The sequence below is a fragment of the Danio rerio genome, chromosome 12 (genome assembly GCF_052040795.2).
Source record: "Danio rerio strain M-AB ecotype USA chromosome 12, GRCz13ab, whole genome shotgun sequence".
NCBI lineage: Eukaryota > Metazoa > Chordata > Actinopteri > Cypriniformes > Danionidae > Danio > Danio rerio.
In genome coordinates, this window is record NC_141032.1 from 44,903,731 (window position 1) to 44,925,204 (window position 21,474).

General features: G+C 36.4%; 1 long non-coding RNA gene across 2 annotated transcripts in view; it reads right to left on the minus strand.

Annotated features, from left to right (window-relative positions):
* The window catches only part of LOC147834571 (uncharacterized), a 120,310-nt gene that overhangs the window by 94,429 nt on the left and 4,407 nt on the right, over positions 1-21,474 (minus strand). For both annotated transcript variants that reach the window (XR_015504555.1, XR_015504556.1), the window contains exon 2: positions 20,267-20,370. This is a non-coding gene — a long non-coding RNA (uncharacterized LOC147834571). The remainder of the gene's footprint in view (positions 1-20,266; positions 20,371-21,474) is intronic.

Consider the following 21,474-nt stretch of genomic DNA (forward strand, 5'->3'; position numbering starts at 1 on the left):
GAAATATGCTATAATGCTTTGACAAATTAGTTTTCTAGATTAAAAATTAAAGTGGTTGTTTTATGTTCACTGTAAACACAGACTTTTATAAATAATGTATTTAATAAAAAGCTAAGATTTTAGCCTCTATATACAGCATGTGGAACTGCATATTGCAGCAGTCTGCACTTATTTACAGTGTGAATGTTCTCTACTGAGGTCAATCAAAATGAATAATTGAAAATGTTAGGTATTTAATCGTGGTTTTTCCATGTACTGCTGAAGAAAGTAGGACTACAACTCTTTTACTTGACAAAATTAATTAATAAATCTATCGATTTTCTTTTTCAATAGAAATTCTTCTGCAATTTCTTCTCTTGATAGTAAAATGTAATACATTGAATCATTCATTGACTAATATTATGAAATATTTGTGCTGTGGGTTAAGACAGGACACAATCCAAAAAAAAACACAGACTACTGTAGTCCTTCTCAAAAACTTTGGCAAAGTCCTGAAGTACTTTATATATATTTTAGTTTTTTTTTTGTCCAATTGCTTCCTTCCTCCTCTGCAAAAACCTTTCAGCTATCAATTTATATGTAGAGTTTTGAGACAAAATGCAATTAGAAGGCAAGATTATAAAACTGTTGATGTACAATATGCTTTCCTGTATAAAAGTGCTGATGCGGTGGAAAAGTACAAATATATTTAGTACATTTTGTTCACTTTGTTCTCACTTGTTTTCCCTGTTGTAGTCACTGGGTCTTCAGAGAAAAAAAAACAAGAGAGAAAATAAACAACATAAAAGTGTCTGGAAAATGTAAACTAAATTCACTTAGCTGACATGTGAATTAGATGTATTTATTTATTTTGACTTGCTGTTGGGGAAATAAACCAATTAACCACACCACATTCTTTGCATCTGACAGCATTAACATCTTTAGACATAGAACAAATCCTACCAGCACCAGGAAAACACAAGTAAATAAATTCAGAATACTGTAACTTGCAGTATTTTTATGATTTCTTGTTGATTGGCTATGGTTATGGGCTATATTAGTGTTTTTTCTTTTTCTATTCACATAATTGATGGTTTCATTAAAATTAATTCATAACATTGATCTTCTTTGTCATTTGTATTATGTGGTATATAAAAAAAATCATTCCAATTCTAGTGTGCATGGTCATGACTGGTTAAAATCAATATTATAGATATTATAGATGTAAAGATCTCTAGCATTGATTTTGCCATCTAACATTATTTACAGTTACTGTTTCCTGAAATGTGTGTTTTCTCGTCTTTATATTATATTCCACAGATAAGATAAGACAAGATGTGATAAGATAAAAGAAACGACAATACTGGATAAGATAAGATAAGATAAGATAAGATAAGATAAGATAAGATAAGATAAGATAAGAGAAACGACAAGATAAGATGAGATGAGATGAGATGAGATAAGATAAACAAAACCATAAGATAAGATAAGATAAGATAAGAGAAACGACAAGATGAGATGAGATGAGATAACATAAGATAAGATAAACAAAACCATAAGATAAGATAAGATAAGATAAGATAAGATAAGATAAGATAAGATAAGATAAGATAAGATAAGATAAGATGAGATAAGAGAAACGACAAGATAAGATGAGATGAGATAAGATAAGATAAGATAAGAGAAACGACAAGATAAGATGAGATGAGATGAGATAAGATAAACAAAATCATAAGATAAGATAAGATAAGATAAGATAAGATGAGATAAGAGAAACGACAAGATAAGATGAGATGAGATAAGATAAGATAAACAAAACCATAAGATAAGATAAGATAAGATAAGATAAGATAAGATAAGAGAAACGCCAAGATGAGATGAGATGAGATGAGATGAGATGAGATAAGAGAAACGACAAGATAAGATGAGATAAGATAAGATAAGAGAAACGACAAGATAAGATGAGATAAGATAAGATAAGAGAAACGACAAGATAAGATGAGATGAGATGAGATAAGATAAACAAAATCATAAGATAAGATAAGATAAGATAAGATAAGATAAGATAAGATAAGATAAGATAAGATAAGATAAGATAAGATAAGATAAGATGAGATAAGAGAAACGACAAGATAAGATGAGATGAGATAAGATAAGATAAACAAAACCATAAGATAAGATAAGATAAGATAAGATAAGATAAGATAAGATAAGATAAGATAAGATAAGATAAGATAAGATAAGAGAAACGCCAAGATGAGATGAGATGAGAGAAATGACAAGATAAGATGAGATAAGAGAAACGACAAGATAAGATAAGATGAGATAAGATAAGATAAGATAAGAGAAACAACAAGATAAGATGAGATGAGATAAGATAAACAAAACCATAAGATAAGATAAGATAAGATAAGATAAGATAAGATAAGATAAGATAAGATAAGATAAGATAAGATAAGATAAGATAAGATAAGATAAGAGAAACAACAAGATAAGATAAGATAAGATAAGATAAGATAAGATAAGATAAGAAAAGAAAAGAAAAGAAAAGAAAAGAAAAGATAAGATAAGATAAGATAAGATAAGAGAAAAGACAAGATAAGATGAGATAAGAGAAACGACAAGATAAGATAAGATAAGATAAGAAAAGATAAAAGACAAGGAATGTACACAATAAAGTCACATAAAATACAGTATTTTAAAAAAGGTAAGATACGATAAGGTACAGTATGGTATGGTACAGAATGGTACAATATGATACAAGACAAAATACTAAACTATAAGATAAAAGATAAGATATATGATAATATATGAAACAATACAAGAGACAATTAGATAAATCTATTAATCCTAAAGAAAATTCTCCAGAAACCGCTTATATAAAAATTAAGGTAACATGAAATACTGAAACAACATTTAAAAATGATCCAATTTGGTATGGTACGGTACAGTATGAGAGAATACAAGACAAGATATGATACAAAACGATCAGATACAAGACAAGACATGACACTACAAGTTAAGACAAGATAAGTTAAGATAAGATACAATACAATAAGATAAGATACAAGATAAGACACCGTAAGATAAGTCTTTATTTATCCCAAAGAAAATTCTCCAGAAACTGCTTATACAATAAAGTAACATGAAGTACTGAAACTATTTAGTTATAAATATATATATATATATATATATATATATATATATATATATATATATATATATATATATATATATATATATATATATATGATACGGTACGGCAGCAGCGATAATGCGGTCAATGTACTGGTCCGTTGTGGTAAAGAAGGAGCTGAGCCAAAAGGTCGTGAGCTTTGAGTCATGACAGAAAGGACAAGATCTCGGATAAAAGCGACTGAAATGAGTTTTCTTCGTAGGGTGGCAGGGCACACCCTTATAGACAGGGTGAGGAGCTCTGTCACCCGGGAGGAACTCGGAGTAGAGCCACGATGAAGACCCAGGACACGCTGGAGGGACTATGTCTCTCGGCTGGCCTGGGAACGCCTCGGGATCCCTCCAAAGGTGTTGGAGGAAGTGTCTGGAGTTCTCTCCTAAAACTGCTGCCCCAGAGACCTGGCCCCGGATAAGCGGATGAAAATGATGATGATGATACGGTACAGTATGGTACGGTACAGTATGGTATGGTACAGCATGGTACAGTACGATAAAAATATAATATGATACAAAACAAGATAATATTTCAAACTATAAGATACAAAGCTTTCCCAGAGATGGGTTGCAGCTGGAAGGGCATCCGCTGCCTAAAAACATGCTGGATAAGTTGGTGGTTCATTCCGCTGTGGCGACCCCAGATTAATAAAGGGACTAAGCCGACAAGAAAATGAATGAATGAATGAATGAATGAATGAATGAATGAATGAATGAATGAAAAAAGACAAGATGAGACACAACAAGACAAGTCAAGATAAGATACGATACAAAACTATCAGATACAAGAAAGGACAAGATCACTACAAGTTAAGACAAGATAAGTTAAGATAAGATACAATATGAGAAGATACAATGCAAGACACAATAATATAAATCTTTATTTATGCCAAAGGAAATTCTCCAGAAACTACTTACATAAACAACAATGTAACATGAAATACTGAAAAAATATACAGAATTAATAAAGATAAGATATGATACGTTAATGGTAATAATGACGATACGTTACGGTAAGTTACAGTACAATACGATACAAGACAAGATAACAAATAAGAAACAAGAAAAGACAAGGAATGACATGTAAAGAAAAGTTAAGACAAAACAACATCCAAGATACAAGATACACAAAGATAAACCTTTATTCATCTCAAAGAAAATTCTTCAGATACTGCTTCATTAAACAACAAAGTAACATGAAGTACTGAAACAATATACAGTGTTAAAAAATTATACAATATGATAAGAACAATGATTTTTGGGGGGCCCTGAAATGCTTTAAAAGTGTGTTAAAGTGCAAGTTTTGCTGCATATATTGCCATATTTACATCTCGTCTCATTTGCGTAGTTTTGCATATAAGTGTGAAAATATTTGTATTCTATTTCTTGCCGATAGGACATCAAGGATTTAATGGTCTACAGGACAGTAAAAGGATTAAATCTAATGAACAGTGCCAAACGGCCATCCTAGTTTTCCAATTATCAAATCCCCCATTGATAATGTTGGAAAACCATGTGGACAGAATCCCCATTACTGTGATGATAAGCTTAGTTAAAAACTATAATGAAAAAATGTAATAAGGCAAATGGCCTTTGGACTTAAGAGCTGCAACTGAGCACTTTAACTTAAAGAGTCTATTAGATTACAGACTGTTATTCATCACACTGAATCAGAGGTTAACCAGCCTTGATCCGTTTAATACATGCAAAGCCACTCCTTTTGATTCCAGCTGATTTTTAAGAAAAGATTTTCACATTTCCTGTTTTAGTAGGGAGGTCACATTGTCAGAAGTATTATTACATTTTAAATAACTATGGAATTTGCTAACTCATCAAAAAAGCATCAATGGTGTAAGAAACTGATTTAAACTGGTTTCAAGAGTTCCCACAGGTTTGGGATGCTGTCCCAGGAGAGAACCCTGAGCTCTGAGATACTTGAGCGCAAGGCTCCCACCCGGTCAATAAGCATATAAGGGGATCCAAGATCAGATAGGTCTCAAGCGCTCCCCTAAGAAAATTAAGGAGGAGATGGGGTGGAAGGGGAGATTCTTCCAAATCAAAGATAGAGCAGTAGGGGAAAACGATCCATTTATTGTAAGCTTGGATCACTCTGATTGGTTTATTACTGATTACAGATGAGCGGTCATGCTCAATCATATCACATACTCCTCTCGAAATTAGTTTATGAAACTTTACTTAGGGATGCTCCGATCAATTGGCCAAAGATCGGTATCAGCCGATAATCACATTTGATGACCTGATCGGTACTTGCCAATCTGGTCGATCTCATGAACCGATTGCAGTTGTTTGTTTACGAGTTTACAAGCAAAGGAGGAGCCGCATGTGCTCACGTATATTATGCATAGCCTATAGCAGCCACAACATGTGAGGTGTGAGCGATCGATAAACTCATGTCACAACAGCTAACATATATCCAGATGTGGTTTCACCTGTTTATATGGTCTACTGGTGCAACTCACGTGAGTGATGGTCTCTTTTTTGCTAGTGCAACCATTGTATTGCCCCTATCATTGTGATTGCCCCTATCAAGTGTCTCATCCAACCTTATGACCTCTCCCAGAAGCTCTGCGAGTCTCCCGCATATTAAACACTAAAAACTGAACTACACTGTTCCAGTTACTATGACCATTTATGTGAAGCTGCTTTGACACAATCTACATTGTAAAAGCGCTATACAAATAAAGCTGAATTGAATTGAATATTCATACCGGCTCTGTGATCCCAAAAGTTTGTTAAAATACCCCAAAATCATGGTGAGGAGAGTGAATGAGCAAGAGAACAGATCGTTGGGTAGGATTAAGGATGTAGAGTAAGATTGAACTTAATAAGTGCTAATAGTTAATATCTTAATAATAGGCCGAATGTAGTAGTAAATGGTGTGAATTGTTACTTAAACTGAAGTCTTACCATAATATATAGCCCATATATAAACGCTTCATATTAATACGCTTAATAATAAAATTTACAGTAAATACCGCCAGCAGTTCGCCAATAACTTGCCGTAAATCATTTACAGCAAAATACTGTATTTCGTTTTACAGCGTCATTTATCTCGCTCTATATGAGTTTACTGTATTGTCAGTGGTGGAAAGAGTACTGTAAAATCATACTTACTGTAAGTAGAAGTTCCATTATTTGCCTAAGAATGTAGTGCAAGTAGAGTAAAATATCTGTTGTAAATATTACTCAAAGCATGACTAAAAAGTAGCCCTTTTAAAAGTAGTCAAGACAGCTGATGCATTTACATGTAATTTGTGGATGTGTGTGTAAACGTGACATTCTGTAGTGCATTTAGTGATTGCCCAGGAGGCACAAAACATCATAAGACCTTAATATTAAGTTCAATTCAGGTTGTGATGTCAGATAAAGAAAATTTAATGTCTAGCTAGTGTTTAAGGATAATCTTATCTTGATGTCCAATAACAAAGTCAAATGATGTTGATATTTGGTTGATTAGGTTTGATTGATTTGATTTGATTGATAGGTTGTTAGAAAGTGACCAAAATCTAACGTCAAGCCAATATCTTAAACTAACACCATATTCACATCAAATACTGACATTTATTCTTCAGGTATGGCAACCAAGATCCAACATCTGATAAAAGTCATGGTGGTAACGTCCACACAATGTCAAGCTTACATCATTAAACACTGATATTTGATTGATTTTAGGTTGGTTGTTGGACATTGATGCCGGACTGACGTCAACCTGATTTTAATTTCCAAACAAAATGTCTCAAAGATGTTGGGGTCATCTTCTCATCAGTGACATGCATTTAAACAGTCTATGGACAATGCATGTAAAGATTTCGGGCATCTTCTTGGACATTTTTAATGCTTCTAAACAGTTTGCTGCATTTATAAAGCGCCATGTCTTGCGGTAGTTCATTAGGATGCTATTGCAGGGTGTCTGCAGGGTCTTAAAGTATTAAAAGTTGGTAAATCAATTATGAGAAAATTAAGGCCCTTAGTGACGTGCGTCTGTTCAATACAGCATGAGCTGCAGTTGAAGGCTGCGCAGAGCATGAGTCACTTGACATTAAGCAAGTGGCGTGAGCAGCCAGAAACATTTGGATACTTAAGCTTAAATGCATCTCAATGCCGCATTTCTGTTGCACCATGATTATTTTTCAGACTATATAATCGTACAACCAAAATCTATAACTGTTGCATCCATAAATGTTATGCAGTTCAAAACATAACATATGAATGTGTCTGAATGTAGAAGAAGCCTACTTAAGCAATGCACTGCTGAAATATTTGAATGTTTGTAAAAAAAAAGCCACATTGTACAATGCACTGATATCATCTAGTTTCAAAATACAACATATTGACATTTTAATGATGAAAATACAACGTGGATGTCTTAAGGAGCAAAAATATGTAGGTTATATGCTGTTGTGTCATCACTCATATTGCAAGTCATGTCTCCGCGGCCCCTCATTTGGGATGCTTTTCATGACAAACTATTTGAATAGCCCTGCCATAAAGCAAAACAGACAGCAAAATGGGATAATGCAAGTTTGCATACTCCTGGTTGGAGAAAGACCAGTTTAAACAGTAGCTGAAACCTGTCGCTGAAAACAACCACGTAATTCATTCTTTCAAGGTATGTTTCTTCCGAGCTTATATGTGCTTTCACACCTGCCTTATTTAGTTCGATTGAATCACACTTGAATTCGTTTTCCCTCTTGGTGCGGTTCGTTTGGGCAGGCATGAATGCGGCAATCTTATTAGAGTGCTCACCAAAAACAGACCAAAAAAGCTTTCACACGAACCCTAGAGCAGTTCGTTTGTGGTGAGAATATGATCCGAACTAAAACAGACCCAACCGTAAGTACTGCGCCTTGTGGACTAATCCAGTTGCCATAGGCCAATGCGCTGTGCATTATGGGATATGGAGGAAAAATATTTGTTGACAACACTTTACTAAGAGAGAGAGAGAGAGAGAGAGAGAGAGAGAGAGAGAGAGAGAAAACATTACCTGATGGATCGTTGGTAATATTTCTGCAAGATGATCATGTCGCAGTTCAGCTAAATTAATTCACACCTCCTTCTGATGTGACTTGCGATGCATTAAAACATTGTTTTTCAGCCGTGGCCATGCTTCATTCTCGAAATGTATAGTTTGTCTAAAGCAGGGATACAATCAGCGCAGTCGTCCCTCCATAGTAAAAAGCGACATTTTGTGTCGGCCGGTTTGTTTAGTTGCGGGAGTTCCGTTGGCATTTTCCTGCATGTGAATTCTGACCAATCGATAAGCAGTTTAGGAACTATGTTCAACAACATCTGGCTAATGAGAGATGTGGATTTTGTCAGATGACTGCATTTTGGTTCTTTTTTTTCAATTGGTTCGGGCCAAAGCAAGCAGTGTGGTGTGAAAAGAACCCAAAAACAGCAGAAAATGCAACAATGAATCATTTATTGCCCTTGGTCCGGACCAAAGGAACCGAACTACAGATGTGAAAGCACCTGTTCTGTTGCATAGTTGTGCTCCATTGATTTAATTAACTACAAATGTTTACAAGCAACTGTTTATTAAGGTAAAAGTTTGATACGGATTAGAATCAGAAGTGTTGATAAGGTATTAAAATATTCGGAGAAGGTTTTTAAAAAGTCTTAAAAAGTATTGGAATTTTTTTTAGGATTTCTGCATATACCCTGTATTGACCTCTTTACTTCCTTCAACTTAATAATGACAAAACTGAGGTTATTCTCTTCGGCCCCTCAAAAACAAGAGTGTCGTATATTGGGGGCTTGGGAAGTCTTGCACCGTATGTTAAATCGCAAGTAAAAAATCTAGGAGTTATCTTTGATTCTGAGCTTTGTCTAGAAAAACAAATTAGCTCAGTGGTTAAGAATAGTTATTATCAGCTGAGGATCATCTCCAGACTCGATCTGGAAAAGGTCATACATGCTTTTATCACGTCCCGCCTAGACTATTGCAATTCTTTATATGTTGGTCTCCCTCAATCCTCATTGGCACGGTTGCAGTTGGTTCAAAATGCGGCAGCTAGACTTTTAACAGGCAGCAAAAAACATGTTCATATCTCACCAGTTTTAGCATCCCTACATTGGCTTCCACTTAATTTTAGAATTCAGTTCAAGATTTTACTTATTGTTTTTAAAGCACTGAATGGGCAAGCACCTTATATATCAGAACTTGTTAACTTACAGTCAACTCCTCGGTCTCTTAGGTCCTCAAATAAAATTTTACCGCAAATTCCTCGGTCACGACTTAAATTGAAAGGAGATAGAGCCTTTGCAGTCGCTGCTCCTCGTTTGTGGAACCAGCTGCCACCTGATATTACGAGTGCTTCTTTTCTCTGTATTTTTAAGTCTAGACTTAAGACACATTTTTATTCTATTGCATTCCCAGCCTTTTAATCTTTATTGTGGTTGTTGCTGTAATACTTTTATTCCTATTATTACTTTTATTGTTATTTTTACTCTTTTAGAGTGTGTGCTATGGTTTTGTTCAGCACTTTGGTCAGTGCCAAACTGAAGTAAATGTGCTTTATAAATAAACTTTACTTACTTACCTACTTTACTTACTTCTATTCTACTACTACTACCTCTACTTCTATGTGGGATTGGATAGGAATCACAGGACTGAATTTTCTAACCCCTAAATGAATGCAGGCTGAAGAAAAGCACTAAAAATCCACTCAAGGGAAAGTAAAAACATATTTATAAAGCTACGTGGTAAACTACAATTCCTGGGGAAAACTTTTCAATTACAGTCAATTGAGTATTTGTAATTTTACAATATGCAGTGGTGTAAACTACTGTAAAATATATAGTAATTTAAAATTACAGCTTTATAATACTGTATAACGACCTTACTCTGTCATTTAGCAAAAAGTTAACAATGTACATTCCAACAGACTTTCAATGACTTTATAACACATCCAACAAACTCTTCCAGTCTTCTGGACACAGTCTAGGCTGCATATGAGTCAATCTAACAGTCACTAACATCCGTGAAAGCATTGTGCTTCTGTATTCCCATGTCAAAGAGAAATCTATAGTGGTGTCTTATCTCCGTACAGCAGCACTGTCCTCGTTTTCTATAAGCGAAAGCAGTTTTCACGTGTCATTGTAAGACAGCTTTGAGTCATAAATGAAACCATTTCAACCCCTGAGCCTGTTAAACTCAATGGGATCTGTGATGCCTTGTGCTTTTGCTGTGGAAACCAATAGGACACAAACAGCATGTCTTCCACGTTGAATATGTAGCTCTTTCTATGGTGAACATCCAGCCTACATAGCATTGTAAGGCATTTTAGACATAAAGATACCCAATTTTGATCAGTTTCTAAAGCAGCACTGCATGTATCCTTGACGGAATGGGCATTTTCAGTAAATTCTCCCCCTACACACTTACTTATTTGACTTGCTCACATGCTGACTCCCTAAAATGAGAATGTAATTGGTTAATGTTAATCCTATATTACTACCAACTCACCTACACCTACATCTGCCATTCAGCAAACCAGGTAGACATCACAAACGTGATCAATATTCATGACCAAAGTTTGGCCTGGCACAGCTTGTGCGCTGGGATGCTGACAGAAAGTGAACTTCCTGTGGCGAGCAGACAACAACAACTGAAAAGAAGACTTCTTTGACAAGAATCAAGCATCTCTATATTCAGATGTCGCGACATGTTTTATGCATAATTATTAAACTTTTCTGACACAAAGAAAACCAAAGAGAAAGTGACTTGAGTTTCAGTGAAGCTTTAAATTTGGTGTCATAAAAGTGGCTGTCAAAATAATGTATAATGTGTAGTGTCCACTTCAAAGACTAATTAAAGTTGAAATCAATAATTCCAATCTATAAAAATCAATAACGCCCAATCAAAATAGATAACATCCATCCATCCATCATTTTATGGTTCTGTCTTCTGTCTATCCACCATTTTATGGATCAATCTATCATCCATCCACCATTTTATGCTTCTATGCCAGCAGGCACACAACATCATATGATGTTAATATTAGGTTAGATTAAGGTCATGATGTCAGGTAACCAAAATTCAATGTCAAGACAGCATCTTAGGATGTTATTTTGACATCCAATACCAATGTCAAATTGCACTGATATTTGGTTGAAGTGACCAAAATTCAACGTCTGATAGATATTATGGTGGTAACGTCCACACATTGTCAAGGTGTAACATGATGAAATGTTGATATTTGGTTGATTTTAAGTTAAATGTTGGATATTGACGTTGTCCTGATGTTGGGTTGTAATGTCAACCCGATATTCATTTTAAAACAATATCCAATGTCCCCACAACGTTGGGGTACAACGTTAATATGACATCATGTTGATGTCCTGTGCCTGCAGGGATCTTCCATCCATCCATCAATCCATCCACCATTTTATGGATCTATATATCATCCACCATTTTATGGATCTATATATCATCCACCATTTTATGGATCTATATATCATCCACCATTTTATGAATTCACAATTTAATGGATCTATCATCCACCCATCATTGTATGGTTCCGTCTATCATCCATCCATCAATTTATTGTTCTATATTTCACCCATCCATCTAACAATTTATAGATCTATCATCCATCCATCCACCTACCATTTTATGGATCTATCTATCATCCAAATATCATTTTATAATTCAATATTTCACCCATCAATTCATCCATCCTTCCATCCAGCCATCCATTCATCCACCATTTTATGGATCTATCAATCATTCATCCATCCATCCATCCATCATTTTATGGATCTATCATCCATCCATCATTTTATAATTCTATATTTCACCCATGAATTCATTCATCCATCCAGCCATTCATCCACCATTTTTTGGATCTATCTATCATTCATCCATCCATTCATCCACCATTTTATGGATCTATCTATCATCCATCCATCATTTTATAATTCTATATTTCACTCATCAATTCATTCATCCATCTATCATCCATCCATCCATCCAGCCACCATTTTATGGATCTATCTATCACCCATCCATCCATCCATCAATCCATCCACCATTTTATGGATCTATCTATCATCCATCCATCCATCCATCCATCCACCATTTTATGGATCTATCTATCATCCATCCATCCATCCATCAATCCATCCACCATTTTATGGATCTATCTATCATCCATCCATCCATCCACCATTTTATGGATCTATCTATCATCCATCCATCCATCCATCCATCAATCCATCCACCATTTTATGGATCTATCTATCATCCATCCATCCACCATTTTATGGATCTATTATCCATTCATCCCCCATTTTATGGATCTATCTATCATCCATCCATCCACCATTTTATGGATCTATCTATCATCCATCCATCTATCTATCCATTCACCATTTTATGGATCTATCATCCATCATTGTACGGATCAGTCCATCATCCATCCATCATTGTATGGTTCTATCTTTCACCCATCCATCCATCCATTCATCCATCCACCCACCCACCATTTTATAGACCAATCTATCATCCATCCATCCACCATTTTATGGATCTATCATCCATCCATCATATTACAGTTTTGTCTATTACCTATCCATCAGTTTCTAGTTCTTTCACTCATCCATCCATCCACCCACTATTTTATGCTTCTTTATGTCTATTCTCCAAACCATGCACATACAGTTGAAGTCAGAATTATTAGTTACTATGCTTTTTACCCTATTTTCTGTGTAACAGATTTTTTCAACACTCTCCTAAACATAATAGTTTTACTACCCATCTCTAATAATAACTGATTTCTTTTATCTTTTATCACGATGACAGTAAATGATATTTGATAAGATATTTATCTTTATACTAGTATTCAGTTTAAAGTGACATTTAAAGGCTTAACTAAGTCAGGGTGATTAGGCAAGTCATTGTATAATGATGGTTTGTTCTGTAGATAATTGAAAAAATATGGAAATATAGGGGGCTAATAAAATTGACCCTAAAATGGTTCTAAATAAATTACAAACTGCTTTTATTTTAGCCGAAATAAAACAAATAAGCTTTTCCCCAGAACAAAAACAATATTATAAGAAATACTGCGAGAAATGCCTTGCTCTGTTAAATATTATTTGGGAAATATTTGAGAGAAAAAAAAGGGCAGAGGAGGGCGAATAATTTTGACTTCAAGTCTAATGTGTACATTTTTTGTTAGGATGCTGATGTGTCTGCTTGGTGTGTTCAATTATTATTATCTAGAAATCTCTCGCTGTAAAGTTCTGGAATTGATAACAAGCCCCTCAAATGATGCGAGCAGCAGAAACAGCAGGAGAAGCAGCAGGGATTCACAAAGATGCCACAGTTGCTTCTAGTTGCAGCATACGCTTCAATTTAATCCTAATAAAGATTTATGAATAAATGTCTAAGAAGGTCGAATGCTGGAACAAAATAAAGCAAGAATTTTCAAAGGCCACTAAAAAACCCAAAGGGACTGCCTGTGATTAGATTTCATTGTGTTGTAAAATGATTGTGTTTTTCCTATTCCTTTTCAACTTCTTTCTTTAAAAAGCCTAATTTTTGTTCACCATTCACCTTAATGAGTAACAATAAGCTAGCAACAAAGGCCATCCACTCTTTTCATGCACTGCAAATATAATTCACACAGCTCCTCACTGCCACTTCTGAACTTCCACTGAACCTTCAAATGAAGAAAAAAATATCAAGAAAAGTTCTGAAGCTTTCACTGAGGCCGAGCCTGAGACTTTCTTTCAGAGCTCAAGAAAACGCTGCTAATTTCACCTGTACTTTTGATCACTAGGTTAATTTGAATGCAGATCTGTAGTCAGTCCTTAGAAAGAGACTGACAGCACCATAATTAAACATCTTTACAGTAGGTCCTGCAGGTAAGCCCTGTCTGTCATGGTTACTTTGACGGGGAAATTCACTAAGAATGAACCACACTCAGTGATATTCATTTGCATGCATTGTCTGAGTCGTTTTAGCACCTGCCTCATTCACTTAAGGGGACAATTTGAATTTAAAATGCTGTCATCACAACCATTCAACCCATTCCATTGACACCTTCACACAAATTTATAACAATACAAATTGGTTTTACATTGTTTTAAATACATACACAGTATAGTTCAAAAGACGTTGACCGCTAGTATTTGCATACAATAAATATTTTCAAGGGATTGTTCAGCCACAAATGAAAATTCTGCCATCATTCTCTTACCTTTTACTTGTTCAAAAACCTATGTGAGCTTCCTTCTTCTGCTGTTTTCACCCATTGACTTCCATACACTACCTGACAAAAGTCTCGTCACCTATCCAAGTTTTAGGAATAAATAATAACTTGACTTAAAGTTGATCATTTGGTATCAGAAGTGGCTTATATGAAAGGCAAATGCCTCTAGATTACGCTTATTTTTACCAAAACAAAATATGATCATGTCTTGATTCATAATTATTTAATTAGGACAGTAAGATCTGACTTTGCTTAGACAAAAGTCTTGTCAATTAACAGAAGAAATGTACAGTATAGAATATAAAGTCATGGTGCCGTGGAAAAAGAATCAATATGGTGTATGACTCCCATGAGCTTGTAGGACTGCATCCATACATCTCTGCAATGACTCAAATCACTTATTAATAAAGTCATCTGAAATGGCAAAGAAAGCGTTCTCGCAGGACTCCCAGAGTTCATCAAGATTCTTTGGATTCATCTTCAATGCCTCCTCCTCCATCTTACCCCAGTCATGCTCGATGATGTTCATGTCTGGTGACTGGTATGGCCAAACCTAGAACTCCTTGACCTTCTTTTCTTTAGGAGTTTTGCTGAAATATGAGAAGGAGCACTATCCTGCTGAAGAATTTACCCTCTCCTTGGTTTGTAATTTAATGGGCAGCACGAATGTCTTGATACCTCAGGCTGTTGATGTTGCCATCCACTCTTCAAATCTCTTGATGCCCCCATACTGAATGTAACCCCAAACTATGAGTTTTCCTTAACCAAACTTGACTGATTTTTGTGAAAATCTTGGGTCTATGCGGGTTTCAACAGGTCTTCAGCAGTATTTGTGATGATTGTGATTCAGTTCAACAGATGATTGATCAGAAAATCTACCATCTGCCACTTTTCCAAATGATCAACTAGAAGTCAAGGTATTATTTGTTGCTCTTACAACTGGGATCAACAACAAGACTTTTGTCAGGTAGTGTAGTATTTTTTCGTACTATGGAAGTCACCAACTATGACAACTTCTGCTGCTGAGATACCCGGATATGTAAAAATGGTCTATAAATGATGTATCTGTGCACTTTATTGTTTAGTAAAAAAAAATATTTGCCCTCATAATATCTGATGCAATACTGTAACCATCCCTTGAAACAACTTTTCTTCACTTCTGGTCACATGGAATGTCTTTAGGGTGGTGCTATTAGTGTGTGTCTTGTTTCTGCTCTGCCTTCATCCATTTTGTTAGCAACACTCATCTTCCAACATTCCATCTTCCAACAGGTAAACAATTAATGATTATTTTCTCTTTTTTTATAACATTCTAGTTATGAGTTGCTAGTTGTAGATAATAATAATAATAATAATAATAATAATTCCTTACATTTATATAGCGCTTTTTCTGGGCACTCAAAGTGCTTTACACAGTGGGGGGAATCTCCTCATCCACCACCAGTGTGCAGCATCCACCTGGATGACGCGACGGCAGCCATTTTTGCGCCAGACGGCACACCACACATCAGCTGATTGGTGGAGGGGAGACAGAGATGAAGCTAATTTGAATATGGGGATGGTTAGGAGGCCATGATGGACAGAGGCCAGTGGGCAGATTTGGCCAGGATGCTGGAGTTAAACCCCCTACTCTTTTTCAAAGGACATTCTGGGATTTTTAATGACCACAGAGAGTCGGGACCTCGGTGTCATCCGAAAGACAGCGCTCACTGAGCAGTATAGCGTCCCCGTCACTATACTGGGACATTAGGACCCACACAGACCGCAGGTTGGGCGCCCCCTGCTGGCCTCACTAACACCACTTCCGGTAGCAACCTAGCTTTCCCATGTGGTCTCCCATCCAGGTACTGACCTGGTGCAGCCCTGCTTAGCTTCAGTGGGCAACCATGTGAGAGTTGCAGAGAGCTAGCTGCCGGCGATGCGTTAGGAAGCATCGTAACATTTTACTACTATTTCTTAAAATTGAACGAAGTGAAGTGTATTTCTAAACTAATTTCGAGAGGATCACGTGCTTATGATTGCTTGCGGCCGGTCCCGCATTATTTAATTTATAATTCACCAATCAGACGATTCCTAAGCCACTATAAATACCCTAAGTTCCACATAACAGCCATCTTTGTTTTGAAGAATCCCCCTTTCCACCACTACTCCTCCTCCTTTCCTAGATGGGTGACATGGTGGCCCAGTGGTTAGCACTGTTGCCTTACAGCAAGAACGTCACTGGATCTAGTCCTTACCAACCCAGCCGACGTTTCTGTGTGGAGTTCTTCCTATGCTTAAATTTTCCCCCCCGGGTTCCGCGATTTCCTCCCACCCTTCAAAAACATGCAACTTAAGTTAATTGACTAATCCAAATCAGCACCATAGACATGCTCCTAGTAAGTAGTTATCGCTTAAGGGCAATCACTATCTGTTTATTAGCTACTACAGCAGGGGAGTTCTCGAGATCTACCTGAGCTCAAATTCCCTTCTCTCCTTGCAAATGGGAGGGAGCCTCGGGCTCAAGAGTCTTATGAGCTCAGGGCTCTCTCCCGGGACAGCATGCCAAACAAGCTTCATAATCAATCATCAGCTAAGAGTGAACTCTTGAAATGACTTGAAAGAAGATTCATTCATCTCAATGAAAAAGGCTCAAAGGTCTGAGTCAGTAAAATGATCCAACTTCCCATCACTAATACATAATAATACCGTAAATCAACTTTTTCAGTCGCATTGAAGACTTCCATCTTTTTTTTCCACACACGAAATACAAACAAAAAATGTGAAGTCAGACTGATAGGATTTTCCGCCTGCACTTCTGCACTTGTTTCTAAAATCTTCACTCTGAATTCTGAACATCAGCTCGCATCTTTGAAGCCCTTTTGCATCTCTATGGTCGGTTGCACCAGAAACCCAGCCCTCCACCCTCTTTTCCCGCCGGTTAGTTCAAGGAGAAGACGCTTCAAAGAGCCTTCTGCAGGAAGTGCACGGGAGCAGAACATTAATTGATTTGTTTGTGACTAAACATTCTCTCCAGGCCCAGTGTGAAATTCCCAGCTCTCAAACTGACATCATTGTGCTCTCCATCAGTCCTCCTCCAGACGGTCCCACATGTGTCATACTTACACGGCGTACTGGAATCTGCGGACTCTCCTCTGAAAAGCTTTGAATTCTCAGTAGGTGTCTGAACACCAAAGATGTGTGGTGAATTCCCACTGGGAACGGAGGAGCACGATCTATGGTTATTTTCTATTCATTGACATGCTGCTGTAACAGCAGCATGGAACCTCATGAGTATGACGTGCACCGCAAAAACAACAGGAGGTAAGGCTCACAGGAAATACTCTAAAATTGCAAGCCATACACATGTGGAAATGCATTATATCGGCACAAAATAAATTGCTGGATGAAAATGCATTGAGGTATCGATTAGGCAATAATGGTAATTCTGTCATTATTTACTCAGCAATTTAAACCCTTATGTTTTTCTTTCTTCATCGGAAAGCAGAATGCAGAGGAATATCCTGGGAACATATATTCACTAATAGCTGAGAGTTTTCCTTCAGTAAACTCCTTATTAAGTATGTACAGAGTCTCCATCAGGGTTATTTCACTAAAACAAAGTAAAAACGAGGTTTTAATTATTCTTAAGCTTCCCGAAGTTGTGTTTTTTTATCAAACACAGTTAAAGTGTAATATTGAAAGTGATAGTGAATTTTATAATTAAATGTAGTTTAGACTGTGCTGGTGAAGCTGAAATGAACCAGTTTTCTGCAATGGATGAGCAGATGGATAGAAGATAGAACCCTAAAATGATGAATGGATAATAGACAACCATAAAAGGATGGATAAATGATAGATACATTAAATGGTTGATGGATGGATGGATGGATAATTGGATAGAAGCATAAAATGATGGATGAATGAATTAACTGATGGAAGTATAAAATGACAGAACGATAAAATGGATGGATGGATGGATGGATGGATGAAAGATAGGACATTAAAATGATAGATGGATAATAGATATAAACATTTAATTATGGATGAAGGGATGGATGAACCATAAAATAATAAACTAGATGGATAGGACTATGGATGGATGGATGGATGGAAGGTCGAATTGATGGATAGGACCATGAATGGATGGATAGATGGATGGATGGATGAATGGATACGACTATGGATGGATGGATGGATGGATGGGACCATGAACAGACAGGATGGATGGATGGATGGATGGATGGAATCATGGAAGGTCGAATTGATGGATAGGACCATGAATGGATGGATGGATGGATGGATGAATGGATACGACTATGGATAGATGGATGGATGGATGGATGGAGGAATGGATAAGACTATGGACAGACAGATGGATGGCTGGATGGGACCATGGACAGGATGGACGGATGGACGGATGGATGGATGGATGGATGGATGGATGGATTGATTGATTGATTGATTGATTGATTGATTGATTGATTGAACCATGGATGGATGGATGGATGGAAGGATGGATATGACTATGAATGGATGGATGGATGGATGGATGGATGGATGGATGGATGGATGGATGGATGGATGGATGGATGGATGGATCATGAACAGACAGAATGGACAAATGGACAAGACCATGGATGGATGGATGGATGGATGGATGGATGGATGGATGGATGGATGGATGGATAGGACTATGAATGGATGGATGGATGGATGGATGGATGGGACTATTTATGGGTGGATGGATGGATGGATGGATGGATGGATAGGACTATGGATGGATGGATGGATGGATGGATCGGACCAATGGATAGGTGAAGAGATGGATGGATGGATGGATGGATGGATGGATGGATGGATGGATGGATGGATGGATGGATGGATGGATGGATGAATAGGACTATGGATGGATGGATGGATGGATCGGACCAATGGATAGGTGAAGAGATGGAAGAAACCATAGCAATATAATTTACAAGATGGTAATATATTTATGAATTGACTTTGCTTTCATTAGCCAGATGCTAGATACATACAGATTAAAGCGCTTAGATGTTCAAACAGAGAAATGAGCACAGTGAAAACAAACAGACCTCAGGCAGGGAAAGCCTTGCATATGGAGCTCCGTCTCTTCACACATACTGTACAGTATACTTCAAACACATCAGCTTCTCTATACATTACTCGAAAACACTTTTAAGCAAAAGAGAAGCAGATACACTGCACACAATAGTCTTTTATTAACACTTGTGTCACTAAATTCACTATAATCTTTATTCATTCATTTTTTTGCAGCCTCTAATCTTCTGAAATCTGTGCATTGCGTGTTCTGCTCAACAACTCCCTTTAGCCATAACCATATTATTTAATCAATATAACACCATTTTACATGGCTAAATCTATTCTGTCTAAAATTCAGACCTGCATGACCAACAAAGCAGCTACTGCAGTGTTTTATTGTCAAACTGTGTATTTATTTATTACTAAAGCATATGGGTTATTCAAAAAACATTTTTTTATGTTAGTCAAGTCGCCCTTGACAAAGTGCACAATGTACCTAGCTCTTATACATTATGGAGAGGGTCACTTTTGAAAGCTAGGTACATTAGTTTGCTTTTAACAGTGCGTCTCAGAGACTTCTGTCGAGGAGGAATCAAGGAAGTGGATTTATTTGCATTAGAACAAGGAAGGGGAACGTGTGCTTTGAAGACTGCGAGCATCGTACAGTTTCAAGGACTTTCTTTCATGATAGAAAGATCATGATGTCTGATTAGATGAGACAGTTTGTGGTTTTAGATCTTTAAATACTGTGGAAAGTGTGGTCAAGATGAGCCAACAACATAAGTCACAAACACAAAATAGTAGGCTTTTCATACCTTTTATGAACAGGACTGGAGGGAAGATCTTCTGTTTGCAAAGGTTTGCAGGAAGATCAGTTGACACGGCAATTCATTAGACATCTGTTGACAAGTCAAATATTCTGCAAATGAAAATATATCAGATGTGTTACACTCAAAAACGCTTTGCTGTTTGTTCAAAGTGCTTTTTTTTAAATGTGCTGAAACTACACACTTCTTGAGGAGACAACTTAATTGTTTTAGGTTCATTGCACTTTAATTTGTAAAAACTAATAAGTTAACTTAATTTCTTCAAGTTGTCCCAAGACAAATTGATTGTGTGGAACCCAACAGTTTTGTACAGTGTACTTAAAAACACTTAAATATCCATGATTTGGATACATCAGATAAAATTTCCAAAAGTGATTGAATTTCCATAGAAACTAACTAAATTAAAGGGTTTATTATGTTGCAAAAGTTAAAGATGGGGCTGGATGATATGGCAAAAAATTAAATCACAATATATTTCTTAATTTTGATCAATACGATATAATTCTGATATCGATATGGACAATATTAAAAAGACAGGGAAAAACTGCCAAGAAAGCACACAATAGATGTCTGTACCTATCTGTAAACTGAATTTGCAAAGTCTATAATTCCTCCAGGCTCTTATACCTTTTTTTTTTCATAAAAAAAGGTATAAAAATATGATGTTCACTTTTTGTATTAAGCTTTTGCAATAACCAGAGTTCTGATAAGTATGTCTGTGAATTTTATTGTGTAAGTTTGCTCGAGTGCTATAACAGCATGCAGCAGGTTTGTGTGTGTGAGTGTTGATTTGGGTGTTTATGCAAGGATCAAGTATATGCAAGGATCGAGTTTAAATGTACAGTATGTGCGTGTGTTAATGTAGGAGTATATGCAAGGATCGAGTTTATATGCATGTGCGTGTGTATGTGGGTGTATGCAAGCATCAAGTTTACATGTATATGCGCAAGTTTCATACATGTTTTGAACGTAGTATAGGTTTATAAGCGAGTAAGTTATAGGTGTATATGTATGTGTTAATAAGCGAAGCGCCTCATAGCCATCTATGTTTGCTTCATTGCGTTCTCTTCTGATACCACTGGTTTCGGTATCGGGGAGGTGGATGGTGGTGATGGTGAGGCAACAGGTTTATGTTTATGATGCCTCATCTTCTGACTCTCAGTATGTTCTATCGGGTGGAACAGATTTGATGTGTT